We start from the raw sequence: 14,980 nt of genomic DNA, 5'->3' as shown, positions 1-14,980 counted from the left end.
AAACTCACACAATAGAAATCCTGTGATTCGCTACAGAACCAAGAAAACCTCTCCCCTGCCTTTGCCTCAGTATATGTCCCCTGGGATTCTTAGCTAAATGATCGACCACCAACAATGTAGAAACGAAGCGGGGATGCCCCAATGAGTGTGCAGTTTCATTGGAACAAAGTGGTGTGTTTGCGTGGATTTGATACAGGGGAGCCATGACGACAGGACCAATCCATTTTCTGCCAGGGACCACAGAGCTGCACACACATTACAAAGATGTTTGCATCAGATGGATTACTTACAAACTGGAACAAACACACACCAAACACAAACAAATGTCTGCTCTCTATTATTGATTTCCCCAATGGCCCCATGGTGCTGCTGGGATTTGGAGATGACAGACGATGGTTTTTAACTTTGCAAACTACTGCATTTGAGCTCTCTAATGGCTTGCGCACAGAATTTACAGAAACACAACAACAACAACAAAACAAAAGTGGAGTAATGTGAAAGCTTTCATTTCGTGCCAATCTTGTGCTGAAGATGGTGGAATTAAGTGTTACTATAAATTGCCTAAGATAGAAATGGTGCAGTTGCTATAAGAAGTAACATCCTGCATCAAACTGGCTGGTTGACATGAACCAGACTTGCGTGGGCTTCTGGTTCGCTCCCCCACTGTCTCTTACAGAGTTTGATTTCTATATAAACCAGCAGAGGAGGAGAGTCAATGGGCTTTGTGGAGGTGGTGAAACACAGGAAAGCAGAAACGAGCCTTCTGACACCACAAAAACGTCAAGGAGGCGAGAGAGGGATGGAGAGGGAGAAAGAGAGAAGAAGAAAATAGAAAAGAGCATGTGAAAGATGAAGGGGGAAAAGTGAGAAAGGTCGAGAATCAGGGATAGCACATTATTCAAATGACAGGCCACAGATAATTAAGCAATAATAGAGAGCATTGTGTGGGAGTGAGGCTCTGGCTTGGGAGTTGAGGGGCCGCGGGGCCCGAGAGTGGAGACACATGGAGGAGAGGAGGCGTGTGAGAGAGAGAGAGAGAGAGAGAGAGAGAGAGAGAATGACAGAAAGCATGATAAAGGGAGATAAAAGATGTAGAAAGATTTAGAAAAGGGGTTGAAGCTGTTGAGCAGGAGGAAGAACAACAGACAAACTCATTAGCCTCGTGATGGTAATCATATGTTAATGGTTGCTATAGAGAGGCTCATAAGTCATGATAAACACATTAAAGAGAAGATATCTGCCTGGAAACACATGAAAAGTTAACTGGATTATTTGCTTCACTATCCATCATCCTCCAATGCCTGTGTTTTCCTGAGCAGGGGGCACATTAGCAAGAGGGAAATGTGCACGGGAAGACAGCACATTATGATTTTACAACCACTTTGTGTAAAGATTGAAATGAGCTTGTATATACAAGGAAGCTCAGTACATAATACAAAGGGACATATGACATAAGGCTCTTTTATACCTCATGCATAAAATCATAACTTAAGCAATAAAACTTATGACCATGGCAAAACACACAACATACAAGGTCAAATCACAAAATGTGCTAGCAACAGATAAAACTGACCCCTTTGCCCATAATAATGTTTGTACAAGACCATTTTAGTGTCTTTTTTAGTCACTGATGGTGTAACAATAGCAAACAGGAGCTCAGAGCTCCTTCAAATACAAAAAAAATCCTCTACAAACCACCTGAGGAGCATCAGGCCAGAGGGGTGTTGATATTCTGTATATTGATTTCTTAGTTCTTAAGTCCTTTAGAGGAAACCCAGTGCAACTCTTAAAGGATAACTCCAGTATTTCTAAACCTGGGACATATTTTTACCTATTTTGGGTTTGAAATTACTGTACAAAAACGTTTGGAACTGGTCCAGTGGATCTCCTCAGCTTGCAGCTGAGAATGGGTGGCAAACAGCTAAAATGGGCAGCATGTCCTCCAAAAGTGCTTGTTTTCGCCACTCAAAGGCTCAGATTATTATTTGAAGTGTCTGACAACATTACAGAAGGATCCCTGTGGAGATCAACCTGTAAGATCCTTTTTGCTGAACCAGAAGTAGCCATTATATCACTCAGTTTAAAGCCACCATTCACAGAACAGTCATTTTACACAGTAGTTGCTGGTCTACCTCTGGCTCGATCATTTAGTTTGTTTGTGTTATTCACTCCTAAACTCTGCCAAGTGAAATTGCGTTTTTATGTCAGTGGTGTCTGTAACAGTATGATACAATGGCTGGTTATGCTTGAACAAAAAGTTATTCTCACTTCGAATAACAATCTGAGCCTGGAATCAGGCCCTTTTAGTGGACTTTGATTGAGTACAAATACCACAAAGGATTACAGTTCGCCGCCCTTTCTCAGCTCTCGGCGAAGGCAATCTACTGGGCCAGTTGTACTTATCAACCATTTTGAACCCAAGATATAAGAAAATAGGGCAGAGGTTTCAAAATACCAGAGGTTTTATGAGAAACTGGTTAATACTCAAACCTGCAAAATATATTTTTTGAATAATAAATCCTTACAAGATTGTGAGGCAGTACGATTGGGCACAAATGTGCTGGGAACTAAATTCTGATGTCAGCATGCTAACATGCTCACATTGGTAGTGTTAACATGCTAACATTTGAAAGTTTAACAGATGATGGGGCAAATGAAAAGTCAAAATATCAAACTAATCCTGAGGCATGACGGTCTTTACCAAACTTAATGGCGATCCAACCAACCTCTGGATTTCATGGATGTCTGTACAAAACTTTATTGCAATCCATCCAATAGTTGGTGGGATATTTCAGTCTGGATCAAAGTCCACAGACATGACTATCCCTGCCACTGGCATGGCTAAAAATGGTATTTCATATCAAAAGAAGGCATACAAATATATTCCCACATCTATTATCTATTATAATAGAACCTAAAATCAGCTACAGTAGAGCGAGTCACCATGTGGGTGTTGTGAGCATTCGCACAGCTGCCAACACACAGTACCTGTTCACAATTTCAAAGTGAGCACTAGAGACCAAAAAAGAATGCATAGCAAAACCCAGAAACTGTTTTCAACCCAGAATAGAAAAACTACAACCAAAGTAATAAATAAAACAAATCAGATGAATAAATACAAACACTGTGAGCTTTTTGCCGTTTGGTTTGGCTCATCAAAATCACATTTTGTTTGAGCACAGGACACAGGCACAGGATGAGAGCTTGGGTGTGAAGCTGCGATTGCCCAAAAACCCACTCCTAGACTTTTATAGCACCTTCACAGAAACACCCACCTAAACACCTTGGCAGCATTTAAACATTTTTAAACCACCATCACCTCTAAAATAAACTCCGCAACTGATAACCCTGATGATTTGTACTTCTCAATGATTCGTCCCAGCCAACATCCTCTTCAATAGGAGATAAATGCAATTAAGTAATTAAGATTTTCTCATAATTGTATCGTGCCACAACTTGCCTCAAGCATGTTGTAATATCTAATTAACCTCTGCCTCTCCATGACCCAGTGTCAGTCCCTCTTCTCCCTCTCTTTGACGCCTTGTAATAAGGGTCATTGCCTAATATTTCCTGTGCACCTTTCACCTGTCTGTGATGATACCCCAGAGGGAGGCATCCCTCTCAGCTCTGGTTGAACATGCTGAACTCAACCTGGAGTGGAAAGGCCTGGAAAGGAGGATGAGGGGGCGTTCAGGAGATGTCATGGAAGACACCAGGGTTTCGTCTGAATCTGGCTGGGCTGAGCAGGTAGGCTGTCTTTGAACATAGCTTCAAACGTGAGGTTTTGACTGAGAGCAGAAAGGATCAGAGCCTCACGGGGGGGGGGACTACAGAGAAGATTACCGCTGTAGTTGCCAGTGTCTGTGCAAGACTGAGTGCGAGCATATGGATTACATCTCATTTTAATTTGATCTCTTGTAGTTGCCTTTGGCTGTTATTCAAAATGAAACTATAGACACCGCTATTTCAAATGTGTGCTTACAGATATTCGTGCAAGTGTACAGTACAGTGGGGGAAAAAAGTATTTAGTCAGCCACCAATTGTGCAAGTTCTCCCACTTAAAAAGTTGAGAGAGGCCTGTAATTTTCATAAAAGGTATACCTCAACTATGAGAGACAACATGAGAAAAAAAAATCCAGAAAATCACATTGTCTGATTTTTAATAAGTATTTTTAAAATAAGTATTTGGTCAATAACAAAAGTTCATCTCAATACTTTGTTATATACCCTTTGTTGGCAATGACAGAGGTCAAACGTTTTCTGTAAGTCTTCACAAGGTTTTCATACACTGTTGCTGGTATTTTGGCCCATTCCTCCATGCAGATCTCCTCTAGAGCAGTGATGTTTTGGGGCTGTCGCTGGGCAACACGGACTTTCAACTCCCTTCAAAGAATTTCTATGGGGTTGAGATCTGGAGACTGGCTAGGCCACTCCAGGACCTTGAAATGCTTCTTACGAAGCCACTCCTTCATTGCCCGAGCGGTGTGTTTGGGATCATTGTCATGCTGAAAGACCCAGCCACGTTTCATCTTCAATGCCCTTGTTGATGGAAGGAGGTTTTCACTCAAAATCTCACGATACATGGCCCCATTCAATTCAATTCAATTCAATTTTATTTGTATAGCCCAATATCACAACAGAGTGTCTCATAGTGCTTTACAAAGTTCACTGAAATAAACAAGTGTAAGCGAACAAACAATCTAATAAAGAGTCCAGCAGTCGATGAGGCCAATGGATCAGTCCGAGGCATCACCTGCCCTTTATGACCCTCCTTCTTCGGGAAGGAAAAACTCAAAAAACCCAGTGGGAAAAGAGAAACCTCCGGGAGCACCACAGTGAGGAGAGATCCAGCTGCCAAGGACAGACAGGCTGTAGCCTTGGACAGACGCACATCCATTGGCTGGTGGAGAACCACATCAGTGGGACCAGGACCAGGATCCATAGGAACCAGGGAACCACATCAGCAGAACCAGGACCAGGATCCACAGGAACCAGAGAACCACATCAGCGGGACCGGGACCAGGACCCACAGGAACCAGAGAACCACATCAGCAGGGCCATTCATTCTTTCCTTTACACAGATCAGTTGTCCTGGTCCCTTTGCAGAAAAACAGCCCCAAAGCATGATGTTTCCACCCCCATGCTTCACAGTAGGTATGGTGTTCTTTGGATGCAACTCAGCATTCTTTCTCCTCCAAACACGACAAGTTGAGTTTTTACCAAAAAGTTCTATTTTGGTTTCATCTGACCATATGACATTCTCCCAAGCCTCTTCTGGATCATCCAAATGCTCTCTGGCAAACTTCAGACGGGCCTAGACATGTACTGGTTTAAGCAGGGGGACACGTCTGGCACTGCAGGATTTGAGTCCCTGGCGGCGTAGTGTGTTACTGATGGTAGCCTTTGTTACTTTGGTCCCAGCTCTCTGCAGGTCATTCACTAGGTCCCCCCGTGTGGTTCTGGGATTTTTGCTCACTGTTCTTGTGATCATTTTGACCCCACGGGGTGAGATCTTGTGTGGAGCCCCAGATCGAGGGAGATTATCAGTGGTCTTGTATGTCTTCCATTTTCTAATAATTGCTCCCACAGTTGATTTCTTCACACCAAGCTGCTTCCCTATTGCAGATTCAGTCTTCCCAGCCTGGTGCAGGTCTACAATTTTGTTTCTGGTGTCCTTTGACAGCTCTTTGGTCTTGGCCATAGTGGACTTTGGAGTGTGACTGTTTGAGGTTATGGACAGGTGTCTTTTATACTGATAACGAGTTCAAACAGGTGCCATTAATACAGATAAAGAGTGGAGGACAGAGGAGCCTCTTAAAGAAGAAGTTACAGGTCTGTGAGAGCCAGAAATCTTGTAGGTGACCAAATACTTATTTTACCGAGGAGTTTACCAATTAATTCATTAAAAATCCTACAATGTGATTTCCTGGATTCTTTCCCCCCATTCTGTCTCTCATAGTTGAGGTATACCTATGATGAAAATTACAGGCCTCTCTCATCTTTTTAAGTGGGAGAACTTGCACAATTGGTGGCTGACTAAATACTTTTTTGCCCCACTGTATGTGCACTGCTGGTACGTTCGCAAAGTCGAAATGGAGGAGTGTTTGTATTCTCTCTCTGGGGAGAAGGACTGCACTGTGTTGTTATAAGGTGTCACATATATGTAATTTATTAACTGGACCAGGGAGACACTGGTATTGTCACATACTGTACACCTATACTTTTCATTAACACACATATGGACAAAAGCAGGCTGTGCCGTTGACCTGAGTTTGCAACACCACTGAATCAGTAAGTGCATCGATCTCTTCTTTCCTTCGCCCTCCTCCCAAATCAATAGCATCAAAAGCTCTCGCCTTCACAACAATGTCAGAATAATGACACCAGCCAGGGACTTATGGGCTGGAGAGGCCACCATCGACTGACCCCAGGCCTCCATCCCGGCTCTGCAGTCTTTACTTTCCATGCCGCTCTGTGATTAATGATCTAATGTGGACGGATTGCTGGAGGAATACACAGAGTGAGAACTTTGGTTCATGGCTCAGTGACCATCAGACCTGAGTAGCGGTTTGCTCCACTGTGCTGGAAGCTGTCAGAGCCAGCGGGCAAATGATTGACACCATGACATCGAAGCTATGCAGCAAACTGGGGTTGAAAAATTAAGTTTGTGAATAAAAACATAAATGTTATTATGAGAGAGAGAGACAGAGAGAGAGGAGAGAGAGAGAGAAAGAAGTGTTTCTACTGGGAACTATGACTGTGAAATAACTCATCATTTACAAAAACGGTTAATTAACAACAACATCTGCACAAAATGATGCTGAACTTTTTTTTGAACTAAAGAACTATTCTGGCTGTTTGTCTCCTGCTCTGCATCACTGAGCCATGTGCCACCACTGATTTTTTAATGAGCTTTTGTGGTTGTGCCTCATGAAATCATATCTGAACTTGCTGACATCTCATCTGTCCTGAAAACATCTGACAGGTGCAGGTTACAATTATAATGGGAGCATGTATTTGAACTTCTTGAACATTTAAATGACAAATAAGCTTGGGCCTTGGGATTACAGGAATATTTTCAAGCAATCTTACACATTTACATAATATGGCTTTTAGTCCACAGGCAAAAGCCAACTCACACATAGGCTAAGTGACAAAAAGAGTGGTGTTTAATGGGCCAGGAACGTATCTGGAACCCGTTGGGGTTCCAAAAGATTATACAGCCTATAAAACGAGAGCTGTATATAGCACTTTATTTAAATCCTTTGACTTGTTATGGGAGTTCCCAGTGGGCCCACGTTGGCATGTTTATGTTTGCCTTCCTCTGCCTTCCCTTTAAGCGGTTTCGCCTGGCAGAGGAGCCGGGAAATCCCCGACTCCATGTGAGAGAAATCTTTTCTCCCTATGTGTTAACTTGTGAAAGCTCTTCCTGTTCCAGCTTCCAAAGCATGCCGATCAGTGGTCGATTTATCGTCGGGCGGGGCTGGGACATCCAGGGAGGAGTAGGCAGGAGAGGAGAAGGACCCTGACTGTGAGCCTTATTTTCCCTGCCATTGATCTGAGACACAGAGGGAGCGATGGAGAGACGCAGAGATGGGGCAGGAACACCCTGCTTGAGACTAGGAGAGGCGCTTTATGATCTCCACCTACTAACCACACACACATACAAAAACACACTGTTTTCAGCTTTATCTTCCTCACAGCACTGGCATCCATGTGGGTCATTACTGGATCACTTAATTTCAATCAGGAAGTGACTACAAAAAAAGAATGAAAAAGAGATGTCTTCACTTGCGCACCTCTCTCGCTTTCAAACCTGATCTTTCAGAAGCCCTAAGCCAATGCCGGCAGATGGTAGTAGCTTATGCTGGCTTAGCTTTCTCTCCCTGAGGCGCTGGCTCCGAGAAGCTCGTTGCCCTTAGGCACAGATCTGTGAGCTGCTTTCCACTCCTGCACTCTCCTGCACACTAACCCTGAATGCTCTTCGTGGGGGCTACAGCTCTGCCATGGGATCAGTGTTTGAAAGGAAACACAATGTGTTACGAGAGCATATTCCTCCAGCTTCTTCTGGCTGTATGGAAAGCCCTTGCAGCAGGGCGTGGGAATCCCCTCCACCTGGGCAAAGGGCAGGAGATGAGTACCGAGCATCAACCACCACAGCTCCACGTGTACAGCATGTTTTGTTAGCGTAGAGCTACATTACTAAAGTAAATACAAATTTTATGAAATGTCAAACATGCATGTGGGTGGTGACTGGAATAGAAATACATGTTTTCCTTGTAGTTAGAGAGTATATTCTTCATTACAGTGTGTATGTATTGGTGGTGACAAAGTGCCAAACACAAATGGTTATGATAAATGAATGCCTTCATAAAGTACATGTGCAATCATAGAGGAGATAGAGGATAAACAAAAATCTCCCACAAAATCTTTGCTTTCTGCCAACTATTTCTCTGTTTCCATCAAACAGTACTTGTGCACGTGTACTGTTTCCAATCCTGGATACAAATCTATTACATGTAAATAAAAGTAAAATAAATAAGATCTAATAAGCTAATAAAACTGTGTACATCTTAGATATTGATAATTTCATGTTTAGCCTGACCCCACTGCGAGAGAACATACTATAAAACCAGTATTTCAATGAGACTAAAGCACTGGGTATGCAGATGTGCAACATAATGAATCCTCGCCACAAAATCTCTGTTTTTTTTCAACCATTTCGAATCACAATCTCCATGAACTCCATTATCTTTCCCTCTTTTCTCAGTTTCTGCAGAATTCTCTACTCAGTGTTTTCTGACTCATTTATCTCCCCTTCTCTCTATCCATCCTCTCATATATCCAGAGAGAGTGAAAGAGAGGGAATATGCCAGCAGAAAGCTGTTGAGTCATACTGTGTAGGGGGGAGGCAGCATGTTGAAGATCAAACAATGCTCGCTCACTACTCAATGAATGCACTCTCTCCACCCTTCTGTCTTCCATTGCTTCTTTTCTCCCTCTTCATTCACTAAGTTTCTCTATCTCCTCCATTCCTCCACCTCCTCTTTTGCTCTTTTTGCATTTTCAGTCAGCCGTGACGTTAGTCTACCCAGCCTGAATTCCCTTGCAACCCTCTAAGCCCTACCAGCCAAAGCAACAGCAACAACATCAGTAACAGCAGAGGCCCAGACCAACAGAACAGCTTCAAACACAGGAAGAGCAGTTTAGCCCTGGAGTGCGGGAGCGAGGAGGGAGGCATACTGACGCATGCATACAGAAAAACTGTTTATTTGGCCTGTGTGAAATAATACATTTGCTCAACAGCTCCCTTATAAGTTAACTCCCTTAACAAAACAGGGATCTCTTGGTAAATATAGTAATAATCATACTAACAGAAATTAAAGTTATTTTTCTCCTTTCAAGGGGACCCTGGAGATGGTAGACATTTGATGCCTCGCTCAAAAGCACCTGCACCTTTATTGATACGGTCTTATATTCTAACAATGATTCTGTTATGTTATCATTGTTGAACGATATAGATTGACAGCATTAGTTCTGGTTCAGATATGATCAATTTCCCCCATCACTAAGCTCAATCATTACAAAGAAACAGCAGAAAGCCAGTTTACTTAAAGCATTGATGTGTGGCTGCATGCACAGATCTTAGCATTGTCAGATACCTGTATTTCAATCTGGTATCTTAGTAATATCCAATACTTCTAGATTCAAGACTTAATGTGTCAGTAACTTAATGTAATCAGTCTTTGACTGATGTAAGTGATAACTAGCATATTAAACAGATAATGGACACACGTGCATACATAAAGCTATACTGCATATCCAAGCACATATTTGCTAACATACTGCTTCCACAGTGGCACATTTCTCCCATTATGCAAATAGTCTATAGCATTTCCTCTCTGTCTGTGTTTATATGTGTGTGTACTGTATTTCAAGGGGCATGTTTGTTTTTGGCTGTTTGGGTAATGGGGGAGGGGGAAGCCAATTCCATATATATGACCACATTTACATAATATAGCCCCAAAAAACACAAACAGAGAGAAATGTGGTGTAGGGCGATAAAGTTCAGGGTGGCTTCAAGGCAGTAATCTATTTTTCACATTCCGAAACAAGTTAGAACGATTGAGAGCATAGCCCAAAGGCAGCAACTTCTGAGCGATCCACTTAGTCATCTAACAAGGTCTCTGATTGGCAGATCTTACGAAATCCCTACCCCTTTCAGCATTAGCCTTATCAACATGTAAATATATGCAAAAATCCTTCCTCAGGAGCTCTTCACCTGTATGGTGGAAGACGCAAGCTTCACACAGTCTTTTCTGCCAGTAAGGAAAACACAAGTCTCATTGCCAGAGGTAACTAACGTATGATTGCACAGCAAGCAAGTTCAGGCTGTCATATGTTTGACTGTGCAAAAAGTTTGTGGATACTGATGGATTGCTAGAAACATATGGCACGTATACCAATTATTCTCATGTTTGCAAGATATAACCACTCTATTTTATCTGTATGGAAGCCATATCATATTTGAATATGAAAGACTGAATTCTGCTGCTGCAGATTAAGCATGCAAATAAAAAAAAAAGTCAGGAAGAACTTTTTGGGCAGAGATTTAGCCTCTTGTGAGGAGACAGTCTCCCCATTAAGATGATCAGAGGCAGTGATATCTCTACTCCTCTAAATCTCTCTGCTGAAATGTCGTCACAGATTCAAAATATTTCACTCTGATTTCTGGCCTGATGTGACTGGAGTTCAGGCCACAGAGGCGAGCGAGAGTGACGCTGTCAGAGGAATGTTCTGCCCCAGTCCCAAATGGGAACATCAGACCGAACATGAATGAAGACACGGCGGGCAGATATGGAGAGATGAGAGGGGCGATGGAAAGAACAAAATTTAAAAAAGAAAGTTGCCACAATGAGGCCAGTGACAGGGAGATAGAGAAATACTGCTGTGGATAGATAAATAGAGAGACGCTGGGAGAGACATAGTCAAAATATGGAGAGAAAGTGGGGCCTAGGAGGGCGGGGCACGGAGACTCAGATCTATTTTTAATGCCTCTGACTGGGGATCAGCAAAAGGAATGTATAATTACAGCCTCATGAATAATGCAAGCAGGCTTCTTTTAATTAGCCACACCAGGCCCGATGCAGCAACCGCAGCAGACGGGACAAACACGTGCACGGGCACACACACACACACACACACACACACACACACACACACACACACAACTACAGTATATGCATACTTCTACATCCAAACAAACAGGATGTCCAACGAAAATGATGTTGCCGGTGCACGTGTGTCACTTTTGAAACATATGTGTGTGCATGCTAAACATGTACTCACACACTCCTCCAGGGAGACGGGAGGCAAATAAAGAGGCGAAATGATGAGCTAAGGATTGGTGCCTTGGTGATGACTCTCTGATAGGCTTCACAGTGAGAGGAGCCCCTAGACACCACTCAAAGAGCTGCACACTATCTGCCTGTCATGTGTTAGATAACCCCCAATATAAGAGTATGAATTATTAAACATCTGACTGGATAATATTACAAAACCTTGCTCTAACCATAGAAAGACACGCTGGCAGTGGCAGTGCGCTCTTTCTGTATTTTTCACACACGAGCACGCTCGCATGCACGCACCCAAACACGCACCCAAACACGAACAAGTGCAAAAAGCGCAATCTTCTGGCATACAAGTCATGCAGAGAGGCCAATTGAGTGGGCTAGAAAAAAAGAGAGGGGAGAGAGAGGAATCTGATTCAAAGACACAATTAATCAAACTTTCCTCATCTATAATTCAGCTTGAGTTATTTCATTAATTAACAATGTTTGGGTTGTCTATGCAACATCTTCATTATCAAACATGGATCAAGCCGGAACAGACTTCGGTGAGATGAGTTCTCATCAACCTGCTTTAATAACCAGCTTTCTTCTGTATGGAGATTGAAATGGATGGTCGAGGCTCAACCAGGAAAAACTCAACTAAACTCTCTGCGCACATCAAGAGAAGGCAGGAAGCTGGATCCAAGTTGGAATGGCAGATCAAGACGCCGGCAGGATGTTATTTGGTTGTTATCTGGCAACTTGACTTCTCCCATCTTCAGAGCCTTAATTTGTAAGCTAATTTGTGGCTGGCAAAGACAGGCTTGAGTATGGGAGAGGATATTGGATGTAATTCGATGTCTCACTCCATCTTCGTTTGTTGATTGGAGTTTAATTGGCAACGAGGGTGCTGCGTTCCCACTTTGGGGCAGGCGGGGGAGATGACAGCTTGAGCACATGGACTTAAAACGAGTCCTGTTATGATCAGTAAGAAGCACCCACTCAAGAGGTACAATCTCTCTTAACACAGTTGAAGGAAAGCACATCGACCAAAAGGACAAAAGAGAAACCGAAGCTTCGTTCTTTTATTTTCTGACTTATGCACCTATAAAAAAAATAAGACCTTAACCTAGAATTGGCTTCATACAACTTTTTGACAACTAAGCGAAAAAAGAAAATAACAGCGGGAAGGATTGTCCAAGGTGACCACAAACCCAACTATTACAGTCAATACGCACAAGGTTGTTCCTATAAGTACAAACAGTGTGTCGATCTAACAGAGAACAATCTTCTATAGGGGCTGTGTGTGTGTGTGTGTGTGTGTTTAAGGTAGGGGGCCGTCTCCCGGTGTGTGACATTGATACACATGCATGCTTTTCAAAAATACTAGCAAATGGTTTCCTCTCCCAGCTTTTCCTGCTCCTTCCTATGTCTTTGTAGAGCCTTTATTCTCTACTGGCGTAGAACAAATGCTGCACCGGAGAAAGGTCAAAGTGTCAAAGTCTCACCATTAGTGTACGGTTCAATCGGAAACACCTCAAGGCACGGAAACAATGAAGACAAGACGTGTGCATTTGTGGGTGCCTTGCAGTACAACATAGAGGGCTTTCGCTTTCCCCTATTGCTGTAACGCACAAGAAATATCTCAACAAAACATCCGTGTTAGGACCTAATCAAGACCAGAATGGTGATAAATACAGCTACTTATTTGAGTTGTACGATTATTTCGGTCCTTGATTTTTTGACTTCACTTTTAACACAATTGGACAACACACCAATTAGACAGAAGGCCTTTTGATGTCTTCCATAATTTTAGAGGTTGAGAATTCTTGCACAATTGGCCAGTAGATCAAATCTTTAGAAGATATGGGAATAGATAGAATATAACCATCCATCCATCCATCCATGTTATTCTTATGGGTCGCGAGGGGACATTGGGCGAAGGGTACACCCTGGACTGCTCGCCAGTCAATCACAGAGCTGACACATAGAGAGAGACAACCATTCACACCTACGGGCAATTTTCGAGTCCCCAATTAACCTACCCTGCATGTCTTTGGACTGTGGGAGGAAGCCGGAGTACCCGGAGAGAAACACAACCATGCAAACTCCACACAGAAAGGTTCAAGGCTCAAAGCGCAAACCTGCCTGCCTGGAACCTTCTTGCTGTGAGGCAACAGTGATAACCGCTGCACCACCGTGCTGCCCCGAGAATATAACAATTTCAACATAATATTTGTAATTAATATATGCTCTGCATTGAGTTGACATTGCATTGGGTGACATTTGACATCATGCCATGAGTAAAACTGATATACAGTACATACAATCTTACAAAAGCTCTCTTGTGTATCTGCACATTTACCAAGACTTATTTTTACCCATTTTCAGAGACTCCGACAGCACAAGTGCCAAGATAAGTGAACATGACTCATCTGATTTGGAACGTTGTCCTGTTTTCTCTATTTTTGCATCTATGCATAATCCATGTTAAACGCACACTCTGCAGAGCACGATAACACATACTCATACGGACTCATTTGCATATTATTTTAAAGGGACATGCCTTTATTTTTTTTTTGCTCAGAGCTGATTTCCCACCCTTCATACTTTCATGTTGGGAGTTGTGCAAGAAAATGTGGGGGTTTTTTCATTACTACTTTTACCTGCAATTCCACCATCTAATATTGCTTCTTCTAGTCAAGCATCTGTTCACTGAGAATAATATGGTTCCACTAGTGCACCTGACTTGTTCATAGCATAGTAACCTAACATATCTGGCTGTGGGACATGCCAGGGGGAGGGGATGCGGAAGAAGGCGGGATGGAGGCGGAGAAAGACTGTTGTGTAGAATAGTGGAGGACATGCTGGGCTGAGGGAGGTGTCATGGTGGTAGAACGTGTTAGTAATTTCCCCGGCAGCCATTGGTGGAGCTGTTGACATCTCTCTCGAGGAGTAGGATAATTTGAGCGACTCTTCTGGCTAAATCAATGCGTCAGCGGCAGCTAGCTCATTACCCAACACATCACTGCATCTCAATGAGGCAACATGGGAATTTCTATTAGCCACAGAAAGCCCAATGTCTCTCTGTCTCTCTCTCTCTCTTTCTCTTCCTTTCCCGCCTCTAGCTCGAGTCGCTCTATCATTTTCACTTTGTCCCCTATTCCCTCTTCCATCTCCTCAGTCAATCAGTCACTCTTCCTTCCCAGGCTCCCCTTGTTGTTGTTGTTGCTTGATACTTCTCTCTCTTTTCTGCAAACCGCCACCCCCATTTCTCCCAGGGGACATAAGGAGGGATGGCTCTGCTGTTGCATCATGCGTTCCAACCATAACAACAACAGTTTGTTTGTGTGTGTCTGTGCATGTATAAGTGAGCGTTTGTAATAAAATATCCAAGTTCAAAAGACAACAGACAAAAAATCCTACTGAGGTAAAGAAAGCAGGGTACTGACCATGTGTGGGCACTCAGCTTGTCTGTAATTATCAGTGAATCCGTGTGTGTGTGTGTGTGTGTGTGTGTGTGTGTGTGTGAGCGGTACACACGTGTGTTCCAGTGAGTAACATCCCATTGCTGAATGGAAATGAAAGCGGTTCTGGAGAAAAGCCAAAGCCCAGATTGCCTGCTTTCTCAGAGACAGGACTCACGTCAC

The 14,980-nt window shown here is 43.1% G+C and overlaps 1 protein-coding gene across 1 annotated transcript in view; it reads right to left on the bottom strand.

The window, feature by feature from the left end:
• The window catches only part of brsk2a (BR serine/threonine kinase 2a), a 168,780-nt gene that overhangs the window by 64,099 nt on the left and 89,701 nt on the right, over positions 1-14,980 (bottom strand). The window lies entirely within an intron of this gene.

The sequence above is a fragment of the Pempheris klunzingeri genome, chromosome 5, assembly GCF_042242105.1.
Source record: "Pempheris klunzingeri isolate RE-2024b chromosome 5, fPemKlu1.hap1, whole genome shotgun sequence".
Classification (NCBI taxonomy): Eukaryota; Metazoa; Chordata; class Actinopteri; order Acropomatiformes; family Pempheridae; genus Pempheris; species Pempheris klunzingeri.
The sequence above is the reverse complement of the archived record's forward strand: the minus strand, read 5'-3'. Positions and strand labels throughout refer to the sequence as shown.